Genomic DNA, 16,940 nt, shown 5'->3' on the forward strand with positions numbered 1-16,940 from the left:
AAAAAAACCGAGTATAATAACACCTTCTAGGTTTTTAAAGGAATGAGTGACTGAATGAACTATATTTCTGTATCCTTGATGCTATGGCATCCGCAACCTCACTGACCTGGCAGATGCCACCCCTCCCAGGGCCAGCTCATTTCTAGAAATAGCAAACAACTAGCCTGCAAGCACATCTTTGAAATGCAGACCATTCCAATCCTAAGTCCGTATCTCCACCCCACCTCCTATCAGGCTCCTGCAGTCTAGACACTGTCCTCTGCCTTAAGTCACCCGGGGCCAGGTACTGGATACCTGGGGACCACCCTGGTAGTCCGGAGCCCACCCAAATTAGTCAAACTATCCAGTCCCAAACCTGCTCAGTTGCTTACCTTACCTCCCTATTCCTTTCTATGAAAACTACAACAAAGGCTGTTCCCCACACTTTGCGTTTACTGCCTTTGCCCCTTGCGTGGTCTGCCACGCCTCCCAGTTGCAGGAATCTGCAAGCATACATTTCTTCAAGGCTGTCAGTTTCACGTCGACACATCTTAACCGTATCCGATTGAAACAAATCCTGGATACATTTTTAAAACACTGACAAAAGGCTTGTAAAGCACTTACCAGAACACCTCCCAGGCATTAGGCAAAAGGGCGTTGGGAGGCATTTGGGGAAGGATGTCTGAGATGCAGACCTCAATTCGGAGGATTCATTGGCAGTTCAGGGCTGAGCCCTCTGGGGCTAGCCTGGGACTGTCCAAACAGAAAGGGAGCGACAGGGGCTGCAAAATATTAGTGATGCGAAAAGAAGAGGATTTGGCAACTTTTTGGGTATGGCCAGTTGGTGACCTTGGATTTGAAATGGTTTGTTAGGAGACTGTCTCTGCTGAAAAGCAGCCTCACTGCTTTGCTCAGGGACTTCTGTAATGGCAGCTGGGAGGCGGGTGGGGGGGGGTCCTGATTGATTTAGCTCTCCAAGTAAGAGTCTTTCTGTGATGAGGCCAGAACTCCCAGGTAGCATATCAGGGGACATTTCCAGAATCAAGATGTAACATAGTGACTGTTTCCTTCTGCTTCACATTTCCTAAAGCGTATTCGGCACTTGGTGTCCTGTGAAATACAGTTTCATATTTGTATACGGTTGGGAAATAATGGGCTAGCTCACATTAAAGCATTTTATTTATTGCAGGACTTCTCAGAACCTTTAAAATTTTAATGAAACTCCATTAATGGAGAACATAGTATTCGGTGTTTCCTTAACTTCGTTGTCCACGGGACCTTTGTCTTCAGTGCCTTAGGAGTCTTTTTTCATGGAACACATTTTGGGAAATGCCGCCACGACGGAGCAAGCTCATGACAATGCCGATGACAATCAAGATATTTTTGTAGGTGGTGTTGATTGTTCTTCTGAAGCGCATAGCTAGAACAATGCACAGTTTTTAGAGCAGTTTGCCAGGGCTCTGTTTTGCTTTAGTCTGTTGATGTAAAAAAATAAAAAAGACATGACTTGTACCCAGATGTCACCTACACAGTGCCTGTCATCCTGTGGAGTGACTCATCTCCTGGAAATGGTTCCATAGTGTGCATTGTCTTGATAATGGGTGATGCTCCGTCTTTCATTTACAAGGATGAGGCCAGAAATACCAGGCTTCCTAAAAATAGCATCACCTGCTAACCCACCTCTTTTTCCTGAAGGTTACCTTTCCTTGGTCAGTCTGGAATGCTCTGTTGAAATGCCTCAGGAGTGACAGAAGGAAGTCTCTCAGAGGAGTGGAAAATTGGCCTGACTTCCTTGTTCCTTCTGACTCAGTATCGATGAGTCTTTCCCTCAGTGAAATGTGTTCTAGAATGTTCTTAAATCCCTTGGATCGTCACAGAAGTTTATGACCCCAAATTTTTAAGAACAGACTTGAGCAGAATTTATCTCCAGCAGAAGACGCTTTCCTTCAGAGGATCAGCACTTGTTGCTTTCTTATTGGCTCTGTAGCAAGGGTGTTTTTATTGGTGATTGTAGTTTACGTGTAGTTGTGTGAGTAATTGTTCTAGTTCACTGTCGGATGCCCTGAAACTCAGCTCTTTTTTTTTTTTTAATATTTTATTTATTTATTTGACAGAGATCGAGAGACAGCCAGCGAGAGAGGGAACACAAGCAGGGGGAGTGGGAGAGGAAGAAGCAGGCTCGTAGCGGAGGAGCCTGATGTGGGGCTCGATCCCATAACGTCAGGATCACGCCCTGAGCCGAAGGCAGACGCTTAACCGCTGTGCTACCCAGGCGCCCCTCAGCTCTTTTTTTTTAAGCAAAAAGTAGTAAAAACTTTACAGAAAATGTTTATATATACAAAATTCATATGTATGTATGTATATGTATACATGTATATGTATTAAAAATTATATATATTAACATATTATGATATATATTTTATGTCTATATACATACATTGTGCATATCTATGGTATATGATATATGAGGGTATGTATGTGTGTGTATTATTTTTTTAACCGAATATAGAGAATCTGATGGGCGTAATTTTTTTTTTAAGATTTTTTTATTTATTTGAGAGAGAGAGACGGAGAGAGCAAGAGAGCACAAGCAGGGAGGAGAGGGAGAAGTAGACTCCCTGCTGAGCAGGGAGCCCGATGCAGGACTTGATCCCAGGACCCTGGGATCATGCCCTGAGCCAAAGGCAGATGCTTAACTGACCGAGCCACCCAGGTGCGATGGGCATAATTTTTTGGTTTGCTTTTAGTCTTGTGGGATTGAGGCAATCATTTATAAAAGTTTATGCTTGATACTTAACGCTTGGTTTTTGTTATTTTGTTCAATTATCTGTTGTTTAACACCTAGAGTAGCTGTATCCTTACATGTTTTGAAACATTAAGAGAGTCATGAACCTACTACACAAATTTAGAACCAGCTCGCTACCAGTTTTGTGGAAGCCACCTGTGTATCCCTCCAAATCCAGTCTATCTTCTTTTTTTGGAGATTAGCATTATTTGAAATTTTGTGATTATCGTCTTGCTTTTCATTTTGCTACATCTATTTTATCCCTTAACAATATGTTGCTTAGTGGTGTCTGGTTTTGAACTTTATGAAAATGGTGTAATTTAAGTAGTCCTCTGTTATTTATTTCCCCTATTCGACATAGTACTTCCGAGGATCACTGTCAGGCTCCCTGCTCAGCAGGGAGTCTGCTTCTCCCTCGCCCCCTCCCCCCTGCTCATGCTCTTTCTCTTGCTCTCTCTCAAATAAAGAAAATCTTTTAAAAAAGAGTCCGTTTCTTGATTTGTCTCTTTCTCTCATTTTTATCTCTTTGCTCATTTGTTTCTTAAATTCCACGTATGAGTGAAATTGTATGATATTTGTCTTTCTCTATCTCACTTAGCATTATACCCTCTAGCTCCACCCTGCTCAGCAGGGAGTCTGCTTCTCCCTCGCCCCCTCCCCCCTGCTCATGCTCTTTCTCTTGCTCTCTCTCATTGTCATTGCAAGTGGCCAGATTTCGTTCTTTTTTATGGCTGAGTAATATTCCATTATGTGTATATATCACATCTCCATTGTCCATTCAACATTTGATGGACACTTGGGCTGCTTCCGTATCGTGGCTGTTGTTAACAGTGCTGCTATAAACATGGGGTACGTGTATCCCTTTGAATTAGTATTCTTCTTTGGGTAAATATGTGATTACTGGATCATGACGTAATTCTCTTTTTAACTTTCTGAGGAACCTCCTTACTGTTTCCACAGTGGCTACACTGGTTTGCATTCCCGCGAACAGTGCACAAGGGTTCCTTTTTCTCCACCTCCTCGCCCACCCGTTGTGTCTTGTGTTGTTGACTTTAGCCATTCTGATAGTGTGAGGTGGTATCGCGTTGTGGTTTTGCTTTGCATTTCCCCGATACTGAGTGATGTTAAGCATTTTTTCACGTGTCTGTGGGCCCCCTCTGTATATCTTCGGCGAAATGTCTGTTCATGTCTTCTGCCCATTTTTAAATTGGATGACTTGTTTTTTGGGTGTTGCGGTTTACAAGTTCTTTATGTATTTTGGATAGTAACTCTTCATCAGATCTGTCATTTGCAAATATCTACCCCCATTCCTTAGGTTGCCTTTTAGTTGTTTTCCTTCTCTTTGCAGAAGCTTTTTATTTTGATTACATCCCAATAGTTTATTTTTGCTTTTGTTTTTCTTGCTTGAGGAGATATCTCTTGAAAGAAATCGCCACAGCCAATGTCAAACAAGTTACCACCTGTCCTCTCTTTTAGAAATTTTATGGTTTTAGGTCTCACATACATTGAGGTCTTTAACGCATTTTGAATTTATTTTTGTGTACGGTCTAGGAAAGTGGTCCAAATTCCTTCTTTTGCCTGTACCTGTCCAGTTTTCCCAACAGGCATTGTTCTAGAGACTTTTTCCCATTGGGTCTTCCTTCCTGCTTTGTCAAAGATTAATTGACCATATAATTGTGGGTTTATTTCTGCATTCTGTTCTGTTCCATTGATCTCTGTGTCTGTATTTGTGCTGGTTTCCTACTGTTTTGATGACTACAGCTTTGAAATCTAACTTGAAGTCTGGAATAGTGATGCCTCCAGCTTTCCTTTTCCTTTTTAGGATTGCTTTGGCTATTCAGGGGGTCTTGTGGTTCCATACAAATTTCAGAATTGTTTGTTCCAGTTCTGTGAAAAATGCTGTTGGAATTTTGACATGGATTGCATTAGATGTGTAGCTTGCTTTGGGTAGTATAGACATTTTAGCGAGATTTATTCTTGCAACCCATGAGCATGGAATGTCTTTCCATTTCTTTGTGATCATCAGTTTCTTTCATCAATGTTTACAGTTTCCAGAGTACAGGTCTTTGACCTCTTTGTTCAGTTTATTCCTAGGTATCTTATTATTTTTGGTGCATCTTTATTCTCTATTTGATGGACTTTTTTTCCCCTAATTTTTTTTTTTTTAATTTTACAAAAGACCCCACAAAAACAAAAAAACTGCTAGGAATGTTTTGTAAATGTCTCCTGGTAAATGTATAGGGGTTTCTCTCTAGGATAGTGTTTTTTGAATTCAGGTTCCAACCCATTAGAGATAATGGAATCAATTTAGTGAGCGTAGTAGAAAATATTAGAGTACATCAGATGTAATAGGAGTAAATATTCTGTATCGTGCTGTTAAAAGATGTTTCTTTTGGGTACTGAGTTTCAGCGTCAAATGTACGAGATAATGACACATTGTTTTCTACAATGCTTTTTAACAATTTATACTTAGAGTGGTGCTTTGTAGAAATTTCCCTTACTCCCTACCTTCACTGTTTGGAATTATCAGACATTTTTGTCAGGGTGATAGATAGAGAATGGTATCTCTTTGTGGTTTAATTTGTATACTCCTGGTTACTAATGAGGTTGGCCATATTTTTATGTATTTGTTAATCATTAGAAGTTTCTCATTTAAGAAGTACTAGTCTTCAGCCTATTTTTCTATAGAGTTGATTCTTCCCCCCCCCCCCCATTGACTTTTGGAAGTTTCTGGTACAATATGAATGTTAATCCTTTGGCAGTTATAGATATATTTTTTACATGTATCTTCCTCCATTTTCTAATTCTCTTTTCATATTTTTTTCTCAACGACTGTAACAGAAGTGAATTTTTATGTAAACATATTTATTATTTTTCTTTTCTATGGTTCATCTTCTTTTCCTCCAAAGTCTCATTCCATGGTCAGAAATACAAGACATTGTATTGTATATGTATTTTCCCAGAAGTTTTAATGTCTTGTGGTTTAAATTTAAGTCTAATTCCTTGGAACTTGGTTTTTATGCATAGTTTTGGGTAGAACTCTCATTTTCTTTTTCTTTTTTTGGGGGAGGGGGGTTTATGCAATTGACCCGGCACTACATATTGAATAACATACCTTTTCTGCAATCCGGGATAACACCTCTATCATCTGTCATATTTTGTGTGTGGGGGGGTCTATTCCTGGACCCTCACTTCTGTTCTCATGTTCAGTGGGGACACTGTTATAATACTGTCTTAATTCCTCTGACTTTAGTAAGTTTCAATATCTGGTAGTGAAACTCCTCCAGCCTATTCTTCCTAAGGATGACTGTGGTTTTTTCTTACATCTTTGCATTTCCATGTAAGTTTTAGATTCGTCTCATTAAATTAGTTTTTTTTTAAAGATTTTATATATTTATTTCTTTGAGAGAGAGTGAGAGAGACCACAGAGGAAGAGGGAGAAGCAGACTCCCCACCGAGCACAGAGCCTGACTCGGGGCTCTATTCCAGGACCCCAAGATTGTGACCCGAGCTGAAGGCAGACACTTAAACCAACTGAGCCTAAGCGCCCCTAAATTAGTTGCTGAAAGTCCTTATTTGGAATTTTTATTGAAGTTCCATTGGTATAAAGAGAACTGATATCTTTACAATGTTTATTCTTTCTATCCATAAGTACAGTGTATCTCTCAATTTGTCTTTGTTAATGTCTTCTGCTAATTTTTTCTCCGTAAGATATTGCCCATCTTTTATTAAATTTATTCTACCTTTTTTCTGTGTTAAGTGATTTTTAAAATTAGATTTTCTAAGTATTTGCTGGTTATATTGGTTTGTTCTATTGCTCTTGTATCCAGCTATCATTCTAAACTTTCATTATTTTTAATGACTTCTACAGATTATATCAGGCTCTTTCTCTCCAGTTTCTAAATCTATTTCAGTTACTTACTGAGCTGGCTAGAAAGTGATAGTAGGCATCGTTGTCTTATTCTTGACTTTAAAAGGAATAGTTTCAACATGTTCCCATTAAGAATGGTGTTTTATAGGTACCTTTAAAAAAATAAAGGTAAGAATTGTCCTTATTTTTCCTATTTTTTATGAATGGGCATTGAGTTTTATTAAGTATTTTGTCTACATTGTTTGAGATAGTCATGGTTTATCCTTTAATCTGTCAATGTGATGCATTACACTTGCAGATAGCTAAAGTTAAACCACTCTTGGGGCGCCTGGCTGGCTCAGTCAGTAGAGCATGGGACTCTTGATCTTGGGGTCTTGAGTTCGAGCCCCACATTGGGGGTAGAGATGACTTAAAAATAAAATCTTTAGGGGCGCCTGGGTGGCTCAATCGTTAAGCGTCTGCCTTCGGCTCAGGGCGTGATCCCGGCGTTCTGGGATCGAGCCCCACATCGGGCTCCTCTGCTATGAGCCTGCTTCTTCCTCTCCCACTCCCCCTGCTTGTGTTCCCTCTCTTGCTGGCTGTCTCTGTCTCTGTCTCTGTCGAATAAATAAATAAAATCTTAAAAAAAATAAAAAAATAAAATCTTTAAAAAAAGAAAAACCACTCTTGCATTCCAGCAGTTAATCTAATTTGTTCATAATGTGCTAATCCCTTACTATTTTTTTGAGGATATTTGTATGATTGTTAATGTATAGGACCGGTCTATAATTTTCTTTGTGCATCCTTGTCTAGCTTTGGTAACAAGTAATCTTGTCTCTTACAATGAGCTGTATGTGTTGTGTTTTTAAATTCTTTTGAAGAGTTTGTACAAGTTTGGAAAGAAGCAGTAGTTGAAAATTTTCCTGTTAAACATCTTGGTCTCCTTTTTTCCTTGTGGGAAGATATTTAATCACCACTTCACTGTTATTTAAAGGTTTATAGGATTATTCAGACTTCCTATTTATTCTTGAGTCAGGTTGGGCTTGCTTTATTTTTCTAGCTCTTTGGCATTTTGTCTGTTTTCAAATAAAGCTGTTAATGATTTTCATTTATCTTAATCTCTGTGGAATCACTGATTATATTCTACTTTTATTTCCTATTATTGTTTCCTTCTCTCTCTCTCTTCTGGGTAAATCCTATAGAGATTTGCTATTTTGTTAGTCTTTTCAAAGAATTAACTTTTGACTTTGTCGATTCTGTGTTTTTTCTATTTTACTAATTTCTTCCCTTTGTTATTTTCTTCCTTCTCATTTCTTCAATTTTATTCTGCTTATACTTCTCAAGTATTTTCAGCCTCTTTTCTAAAATAAGCATCTGAGTTTCTGTATTTTTTTAAAGTATCACTTCGCTGACAAGTTTGATATTTTAATTGTTGTTCAATTCTAAATATTCTGAGTTTCTAACTGTGTTTTTTTGACCTATGAGCTATTCAGAATTGTTTTAAAGTTTCCAAATCTGGTATGTGTGTTTTTTAAAATTTTAACTTCTTAGGAACACCTGGGTGGCTCAGTTGGTTAAGCATCTGCCTGTAGCTCAGGTCATGATCTCAGGGTCCTGGAATCGAGTCCCACATCGGGCTGCCTGCTCAGCGGGGAGCCTGCTTCTCCCTCTGCCTGCCACTCCCCCTGCTTGTGCTCTCTCTCTGACACATAAATAAAGAAAATCTTTAAAAAATAAAATTTTAACTTTTTAGCTAATCATTTCAACTTAAATTGCATTGGGGTAAGAGAACATTGTCTGCATGGCATCTGTCCTTTAGTGTTTGTCGAGATGTGCTTTATAGGCTAATAAGTGGTTAATTTTTGGAAATGAATACTTATGTGCATGAGAAGAATTTATATTCTGTAGTGGTTAGATGCAGGGTTCCATATGTGTCTGTCAAATAAATCTGTTAACTTATGTTTTTCAGATCCTCTGTATCTTTACTATTTTTTTTTTTTTTGGTGATTTACCTCTCATTAATTAAAAGAGAAATGATGACACTTCTATTATGGTACGTTTTTTAAGGCTTCCCTGAAGTTCTCTATCAGTGTTGACTTATATATTTTGGACTCTAATTGGGTACATCCAAGTTCAGAATTCTTATAGGCTCTTGATAAGGTAGGCTTTTTCATTATATTGGGATCTTCTCTCCTTAATAATGTCTTTTTTTTTTTTTTTTTTTTGGTATTTGGTTTTGGGTGTGTTTCTTTGTTTTTTGGGTTTTTTTTGGGTTTTTTTCCTCAAGGTCTATTTTGGCCAACAATAATATGATATTAATTAAAAATAGCCTGGTATGTTTTTTTTCTTCTTCTTTTTCTCTTTAATCTTCCCAATTCTTTATGTTTCAGATAGTTTTTGGAACTAGCATGGAGTTAGAATTTTTTTATTATGTTATTATTTCTCAGCTGAACATCTTTAGTTTTTAACTGGCATATTTAGTCCATTTTTATTTATAATATATTTGAACTGGTGTCTGCCATTTTACTTTGTGCTGTTTTTTCCTATACGGTTTCATCTACTGCTGTCTTTTCCCCTTGTTTTGATTCATCGAGTTTTTACTGTGGATTGTTACGCTGTTTTTGTATTTTTGCCTCCATTAGTGTGGAAGATACATGGTCTATTTCTACTCTTAGTGCTGCCCTTCACTTGTTTATCATGTTTTAACCTAACAAAGTCTAAATGATCACTTCACCTCCTCTAACAACCAGTAGTGGGAGCTCTAGAACACTTGATTCCCGTTATCTTCCCTCCTTGACTTAGACTATTGTCTATTATCGCAGTTTTCTTTTTTTTTTTTTAAGATTTTATTTATTTATGTGACAGAGAGAGAGACAACCAGCGAGAGAGGGAACACAAGCAAGGGGAGTGGGAGAGGAAGAAGCAGGCTCCCAGCGGAGGAGCCCGATGTGGGGTTCGATCCCAGAACGCCGGGATCCCGCCCTGAGCCGAAGACAGACGCTTAACGACTGCGCCACCCAGGCGCCCCTCAGTTTTCTTTTTGAAAAAGTTATTTTTTCAGGGGCGCCTGGGTGGCTCAGTTGGTTAAGCATCTGACTCTTGATTTCGGCTCAAGTCATGTTCTCAGGGGCATGAGATCAGCCCCGAGTTGGGCTTGCTGCTCAATGGGGAGCCTGCTTAGCCCTCTCCCTCTGCCCCCCCCCGCTCGTGCATTTGCACGTGCGCGCGCTCTCTCTCTCCCTCTCTCAAATAAATAGAATCTTTAAAGAAAAATTATTTTTTTACTTCAAAGATTTGCGCAAAGTAAACCTCACTTTTTCAGTGTAGTTCTTGGAGTGTTAACACACGTGGATTTCTGTAACCACCACCCACAAACAGGGTATGGGGCCATCTATCACCTTAACCAATTCCCTTGGGAGTCAAACCCTTCCCTACCCCATTTGGTGTCACTCACTGCTCTGTTTTCCATCGCTGTCCTTTTACTTTTTCCTTCCACTTTTCCATGTCCCGTAGATGGAGTCATTCAGTATGGGTGTAACCTTCTGAGATTGGCTGTTTTCATCAAGCATAATGTCTCGGAGATCTGTTCGATGGTGGCACGCCTCAGTGCTCCCACCCTGTGTATTGCTGAGTAGTGTTCTCTTGTTAATCCGTTCACTTGTTGAGGTTTGGGTTGCTTCCAGCTTTTCCTCGTTGCAAATAAAGCTGCTGTGAACATTGATGAGATGTTGTAGGGGTATGTGTATAGCATAAATTTTATTTATGTGTGTATAACATAAATTTTATTTATGGTGTATAACATAAATTTTATTTATTCTAGGTCATATGGCAAGTGTATGTTCAAGTTTATAAGAAACTGCCCAGCTGTTTGCCCTAGGGACTTTACCATTTTGCGTTGCCCTCAGCCCCCAGCCATGTGGGAGATTTACAATTGCTTTACAGCCTCTCCAGAACTTACTATGGTGAGGTTCGATGTTTGTTGTTGGTGGTGATATTATTTTTGCTACCTTAATTGCGTTACCTCATTTGGGTATTAATTTGCATTTTCCTCATGGATAATGTTGAGAAGTTTTTCCTGTGCTTATTTGCCATCCATATATCTTCCTTGATAAAGTTTCTGTTCAGATTTTTTGCCCATTTTTTAATGGGATTTTTTTTCTTATTGTTGAGTTCGAAAGTTCTTTATATATGCTGGCTATAATTCTTTTGTCATGTATCTGATCTGCAAATATTTTCTCTTTCTGTGGGTTGTCTTTCCAGTTTTTAACCCTGCCTTTCGTAGTGCAAAAGCTTTTAGTTTTGATGAAGTTTAATGCATCAATTCTTTTTCTTTTCTGGATCATGCTTTTGATGTCCTATCTAAAAACTCATCACCTAACCCAACATCAAAGATATTTTCTCATATATTTTCTTCAAAAGTGTTAGAGTCTTATGTTCTATACTTAGGTGCGTGAACTATTATGAGTTTTTATACGTGGTGTGAAGGATGGGTCAAGGTTCATATTTTTTTTGCATACGAATATTCAGTTCTATCAGAACAATTGGTTGGAAAGACCATTTTTCTTCCTTTGAATGGCCTTTGCACCGTTGTGGTAAACCAGTTGGCTATATTGTCCAGCTCTTTCTTAATTATTCTGTCCTATAGCTCTTTCTTTTTACCACCATACTCTTTTGATGACTTAATTTTAAAGAAGTCTTAATGTTAGGTAGTGAGTCCTACAAATTTATTTTTTCTAGAAATTATTCTAGATCTTCTTCCTTTTCAGTTTTGTATTGATTTTATATTTAGTTTGGCTGTATCTACAAAAAATCCTGTTGAAATTTTGATTGGGGCTGCATTTAATCGATAATTTTTGAATACAGATATCTTTATTATGTTGCATTTTCCAATCTACACAGTATGTGTCTCCATTTATTTAGAGCTTCTTTGATTTGTCATATGCATTTTGTAGTTTCCAGCATACACCTTCGATACACATTTTGATAGATTTTTAGGTGGGTATTTTATTTTTTTTATAGCAGTTGTCAATGGCGTTTGATTTTTTTTTTTTTTTAAGATTTTATTTATTTATTCGACAGAGAGAGAGACAGCCAGCGAGAGAGGGAGCACAAGCAGGGGGAGTGGGAGAGGAAGAAGCAGGCTCATAGCAGAGGAGCCTGACGTGGGGCTCGATCCCATAACGCCGGGATCACACCCTGAGCCGAAGGCAGACGCTTAACCTCTGTGCCACCCAGGCGCCCCAGCGTTTGATTTTTAATCTCAGGATTCATGTGTTTATTACTAGTATGTAGATGTAACTTTTATTTTTGTATGTTTACCTCATGTCATACAACCTTGTCGAACTCATTTGCTAGTTTTAAGTATTTTTTTCCCTGTAGATTTTTTGGCGTTTTCTACATAGACAATAATGTCATCTGTAAATAGGGACATTTCAGTTTGTTCCTTTCAGATCTTTTCCTTTTTGTTTACTTTTCTTGCCGTATTGCACTGACTCAGACTTGTGGCACGATGTCAGATGAGTGTCAAAGGCAGACATGCTTGCCTTGATCTCCGTCTTAGAGAGCAAAACATCTAATCTTTCACCATTAAGTGAAATGTTAACTGTAGGATTTTTTTTGTTTGACTTTGTGTTTTGTTTTGTTTTGCAGATGTTATTTAATAAGTTGAGGAAGTCCCCTTCTATTTCCAGTTTTTTTTTTTTTTTCATAGTGGATGAACCTGATGTGGGGCTCGATCCCATAGCGCCGGGATCACGCCCTGAGCCGAAGGCAGACACTTAACGACTGCGCCACCCAGGCGCCCCTCTATTTCCAGTTTTTTTTTTTTTTTCATAGTGGAGGAGCCTGATGTGGGGCTCGATCCCATAGCGCCGGGATCACGCCCTGAGCCGAAGGCAGACACTTAACGACTGCGCCACCCAGGCGCCCCTCTATTTCCAGTTTTGAGAGTTTTCACCAGGAATGGGTTTTGAATTGAATTGCATTGTCAACTGCTTTTTCCTGCATTGATTGATAGGATCAGATTTTTCTTCTTCAGTATTTAATATGATGGATTTTACATGGATTGATTTTCAAATCCCTAGAATAGTATCCCTGGAACAAACCCAACTTGGTAATGGTGAAAAATTATTTTTATATATTACTGAATTCTGTTTCGTAATGTTTTGTTAAGGATTCATACACCTATATTCACGAATATTAGTCTATAGGTTTTTTTTTTATTTTGCTGTTCTTTGTCTGATTTTGGTATCAAAAGAATACTCCCTTCATAAAATGAATTGGGAAGTGCTCCCTCCTCTTCTGTATTCTGGAAGAGATTGGGTAGAAGTGGTGTTAATTCTTCTTTAAACATTTGGTAGAATTCTTTTGTGAAGCCTTCTGGACCTGAAGATTTTTTGGGGGTAGGGGGACTTAATAGTACAAGTTCAGTTTCCTACCAGTTATAGGACTCTTCAAATTGTCTATTCCTATTGGGTATACTGTGGTAGTTTGTGTTTTTTGAAGAATTAGTCCATCTCATGTAAATTGTTGCATTTACATGTGTAAGGTTGTTCGAAGACTTTTAGAAGCTTATAGGGTTCTGTAGTGATATTTCCTGTTTCACTCCTATTAGTGGTAATAATATTGATCTTCTCTTTTTCTTTCTTTTCAGTTGTGTTACAGTGTATTTCAGTTGTCTTGGTATATGTTCCATGAGCCCTGGAAAAGAGTGTGTATTCTGCTGATGTTGAATGGATTGTCCTATAAATGTCAGTTCAGTTCTATTGGTTAATGGAATTGCTGTGTTCTTACTTACTCTTCCTAATTTTTTGTATCTAGTTGGTCTGTCAATTGTTGAAAGAGGGGGTATTGAAGTCTCCAATTATAAATATGGATTTGTCTTCATCTCCTTTTAGTTATGTAAGTTCTTGCTTCACGTATTTTGTAGTTTTGTTGTTTAATTCATCTACATTTAGGATTGCTGTGCCTTCTTAGTGGATTGACCTTTTTTTTTTTTTTTTAAAGATTTTATTTATTTATTTGACAGAGAGAGACAGCCAGCGAGAGAGGGAACACAAGCAGGGGGAGTGGGAGAGGAAGAAACAGGCTCATAGCGGAAGAGCCTGACGTGGGGCTCGATCCCATAACGCCGGGACCACGCCCTGAGCCGAAGGCAGACGCTTAACCGCTGTGCCACCCAGGCGCCCCTAGTGGATTGACCTTTTATCATCATATTATGCTCCTTTCTGTCTCTGGTCATTCTTTCTGTATTGAAATCTACTTCATATGTTCATATAGCCACTCCTTCTTGCTTCTGACTAGTTTACATGGTATATTTTTTTACAGTTTTACTTTCAGTGTACTTATATAATTATATTTGAAGTGAGATTCTTGTAGACAACATATTTTTTAAAGGTTTTATTTATTTGAGAGAGAGAAAGTGAGGGGGGAAGGGGCAGAGGGAGAGGGAGAAGCAGACTCTCTGCCAAGCAGGGAGTCCCACTTGGGGCTCAATTCCAGGACCCTGGGAACATGACCTGAGCCAAAGGCAGATACTTAATCTACTGAGCCACCCAGGTGACCCTAGACAACATATTTTTAATCCATCCTGCCAATCTCTGTCTTTCACTTGGCATATTTAGGCCATTAACATTTAACATAAATCTGGCTATCTTAAGGCTTATGTCGACTTCATTTTTTGTTTTATGTCTTTTTTTCTGTTTTTCATTGTTTTCTTTTTCTTTCTTTCTGGGTTAGATTACATTTTGATTTATCTGCAGCATTTTTCAGTGAATCGCCTTGTGTAACTGTTTTAGCAGTGGGTCTAGGTATTACACATACATAGTTTATCACAGTCTACTGGTACCATTATTTTACCAGTTTGAGTGAAATCTAGAAACTTTACTTCCCTTTATGTCCCTTTACCCTCTCCCAGTTATAATTGTATTAAATATTTCCTCTACATATATTTAGAGCCACATACACAGTGTTATAAATTTTGCTTCAACCATCAATTTAGAAGATTCAAGAGGAGGGGCGTCTGGGTGGCTCAGTCGTTAAGCGTCTGCCTTCGGCTCAGAGCGTGTCCTGGATCCCTGGGATCAAGCCCTGCATCAGGCTCCTCCATTGGGAGCCTGCTTCTTCCTCTCCCACTCACCCTGCTTGTGTTCCCTCTCTTGCTGGCTGTCTCTCTCTCTGTCAAATAAATAAATAAATAAAATCTTTTAAAAAAAAAAAGATTCAAGAGGAGAAAGAAGACTGCTTTATTTACTATTTTTGATCACCATGGTTTGTTTTTTTCCTTCCTGGTACTTCAAGGTCGTTTCTTTTACCATTTCTTTTGGATTGTTTGTTTTTTTATTTAGAACTTCTTTAGTAATTCTTTAAGGCAAGACTGCTGATGACATATTTTGTTAGTTTTCCTTTATCTGAGAATATCTTGATATTTTTCATTACTGTAGGATATTTTCATTGAATATAGGATTGTAGGTTAGCGGTTCTTTTCTTTCGGTTTTTAAAAAATGGTGTGCCACTCCCTTCTGTCCTCTGTAAATTCTCACCAGAAATCTTCCGTAATTCGACTTGTTTCCCCTATGTTAGTAAGGTATCATTTTTGTTTCTCTGCCTTCAAGTCTTTGTCTTTAGTTTCGGAAATTTGACTGTGAGTCTTGGTGAGGACTTCTTCGTGTATGTCCTGTTTGGATTTGCTCAGCTTTTGCCATATTTGGGGAATTTTCAGCTATTATTCCTTTGAGTACTTTTTCAGCCCTACCTTCTTTTCCCTCTTCTGGGACTCTGATGACATAAATATTTAATCCTCTGTGATAGTTCCACAGGTCCCTTGTTTTTGTTTGTTTGTTTGGTCTATTTTTGCTCTGTTGTTTAGACTGGGAAATTTCTCTTGTGCTTTCTTCCAGTTCACTGATTTTTCCTCTGCTTCTTCATTCTAGAGTTGAACCTGTCCACCAGGATTTTTCAATTTAGATTATTGTATTTTTCAACCTCTAAAATTTTCATTGTGTTCTTTTTTTAAAACAGATTTTTTAAGATTTTTATTTATTTGACAGAGAAAGAGAGGGACAGGGAGAGCAAGCACAAGCAGGGAGAGTGGCAGGCAGAGTAAGAGGGAGATGTGGGGCTGGATCCCAGGACCCCAGGATCATGACCTGAGCTGAAAGTGAGCGCTTAACCAACTGAGCCACCCAGGCACACCCATTTTGTTCTTTTTAAATCTTCTGTTCTGAGACTTTCTGTTTGTTTTGTTTCAAGTATGTTCATAAATGCTCATCAAAGCATTTTCACAGTGAATGCTTTGAAGTCTTTGTCAGGTAATTCAAACATCTCTGTCATTCTGTTGGTATTTATTATCTTCATTCAATTTGAGATCTTTCAGATTCTTGATATGATAAGTAATTTTTTTATTGAAACTTGAGTATTATATTATGAAATTCTGGGTTTTATTTCAACTTTCTCTCTTAGCTGATTTTCTCTGATATCATTCCAGCAGGGAAAGGGAGAATTCTGCTTTGTTACTGCCAGGTGGAAATAGAAGTCCAGGTTCGCCACTTGGCCTTCACTGGCTCTCGCTCCCCCAAGATGGTGGTGCTGCTCATTACTGCTGGGTGGGAGTGGGAATTCTGGCTCCCCACTGGGCCTTCACTGATACCTCCCTGACTGGGAGGGGTGGGAGTGGTTCATTATGGCTCTCCACTTGTCTTGCCTTGATGCTGTGGCAGAGGATGGTTTTGTTGCTAGTGGATGGTGGCGAAAGTCCTGACTCTCCCCTGTGCCTCCTGTTACACCATCTCCACAGGAAGGGAGAGGGATGCTTTGTCACCACCAGGTGAGGGTGGATGTATGCACCACTCGTGTGGTTTCCATTGTTAGGGCCCAGCAGTGACAAATGTCCCAGCTCCATACTCAGATGTCTCTGATGCTACACTGGCCAAGAGGATGGGAGGAGGTTGGGTGCCTTGTTAAATAGCCTGGCAAGGGTGGAAGTCTACGCTCCCTTCCCAGCATTTGCCGCTATGGGTGGGGTACGATTACAGTTGGGTTTTTTTTGTGGGGTTTTTTGTTTGTTTGTTTTATTTGTTTGTTTTTTCTGTAGCATTTGGCTCAAGTGAACAGTTATTGTCTATAAACTTTTTCTTTCTTGTCGGGTTGCTTCTTTCCTGAACCTTTGGCTACAGAGACCTGGCTTTTGTTGGGCTAGTTTTGGCTGTTCTCACTGCTATTTCAGTTCACAGCTTCTAAAGGTCCACGTGTGGAATATATGAAGCAAAAATGTCCACCACGCCGTGCCGTTCATCAGATCTCATGGTACTTAGCCAGTCTACCTTCTGT

Source organism: Ursus maritimus, unplaced genomic scaffold (genome assembly GCF_017311325.1).
Source record: "Ursus maritimus isolate PB19 unplaced genomic scaffold, ASM1731132v1 scaffold_14, whole genome shotgun sequence".
Taxonomy (NCBI): Eukaryota; Metazoa; Chordata; class Mammalia; order Carnivora; family Ursidae; genus Ursus; species Ursus maritimus.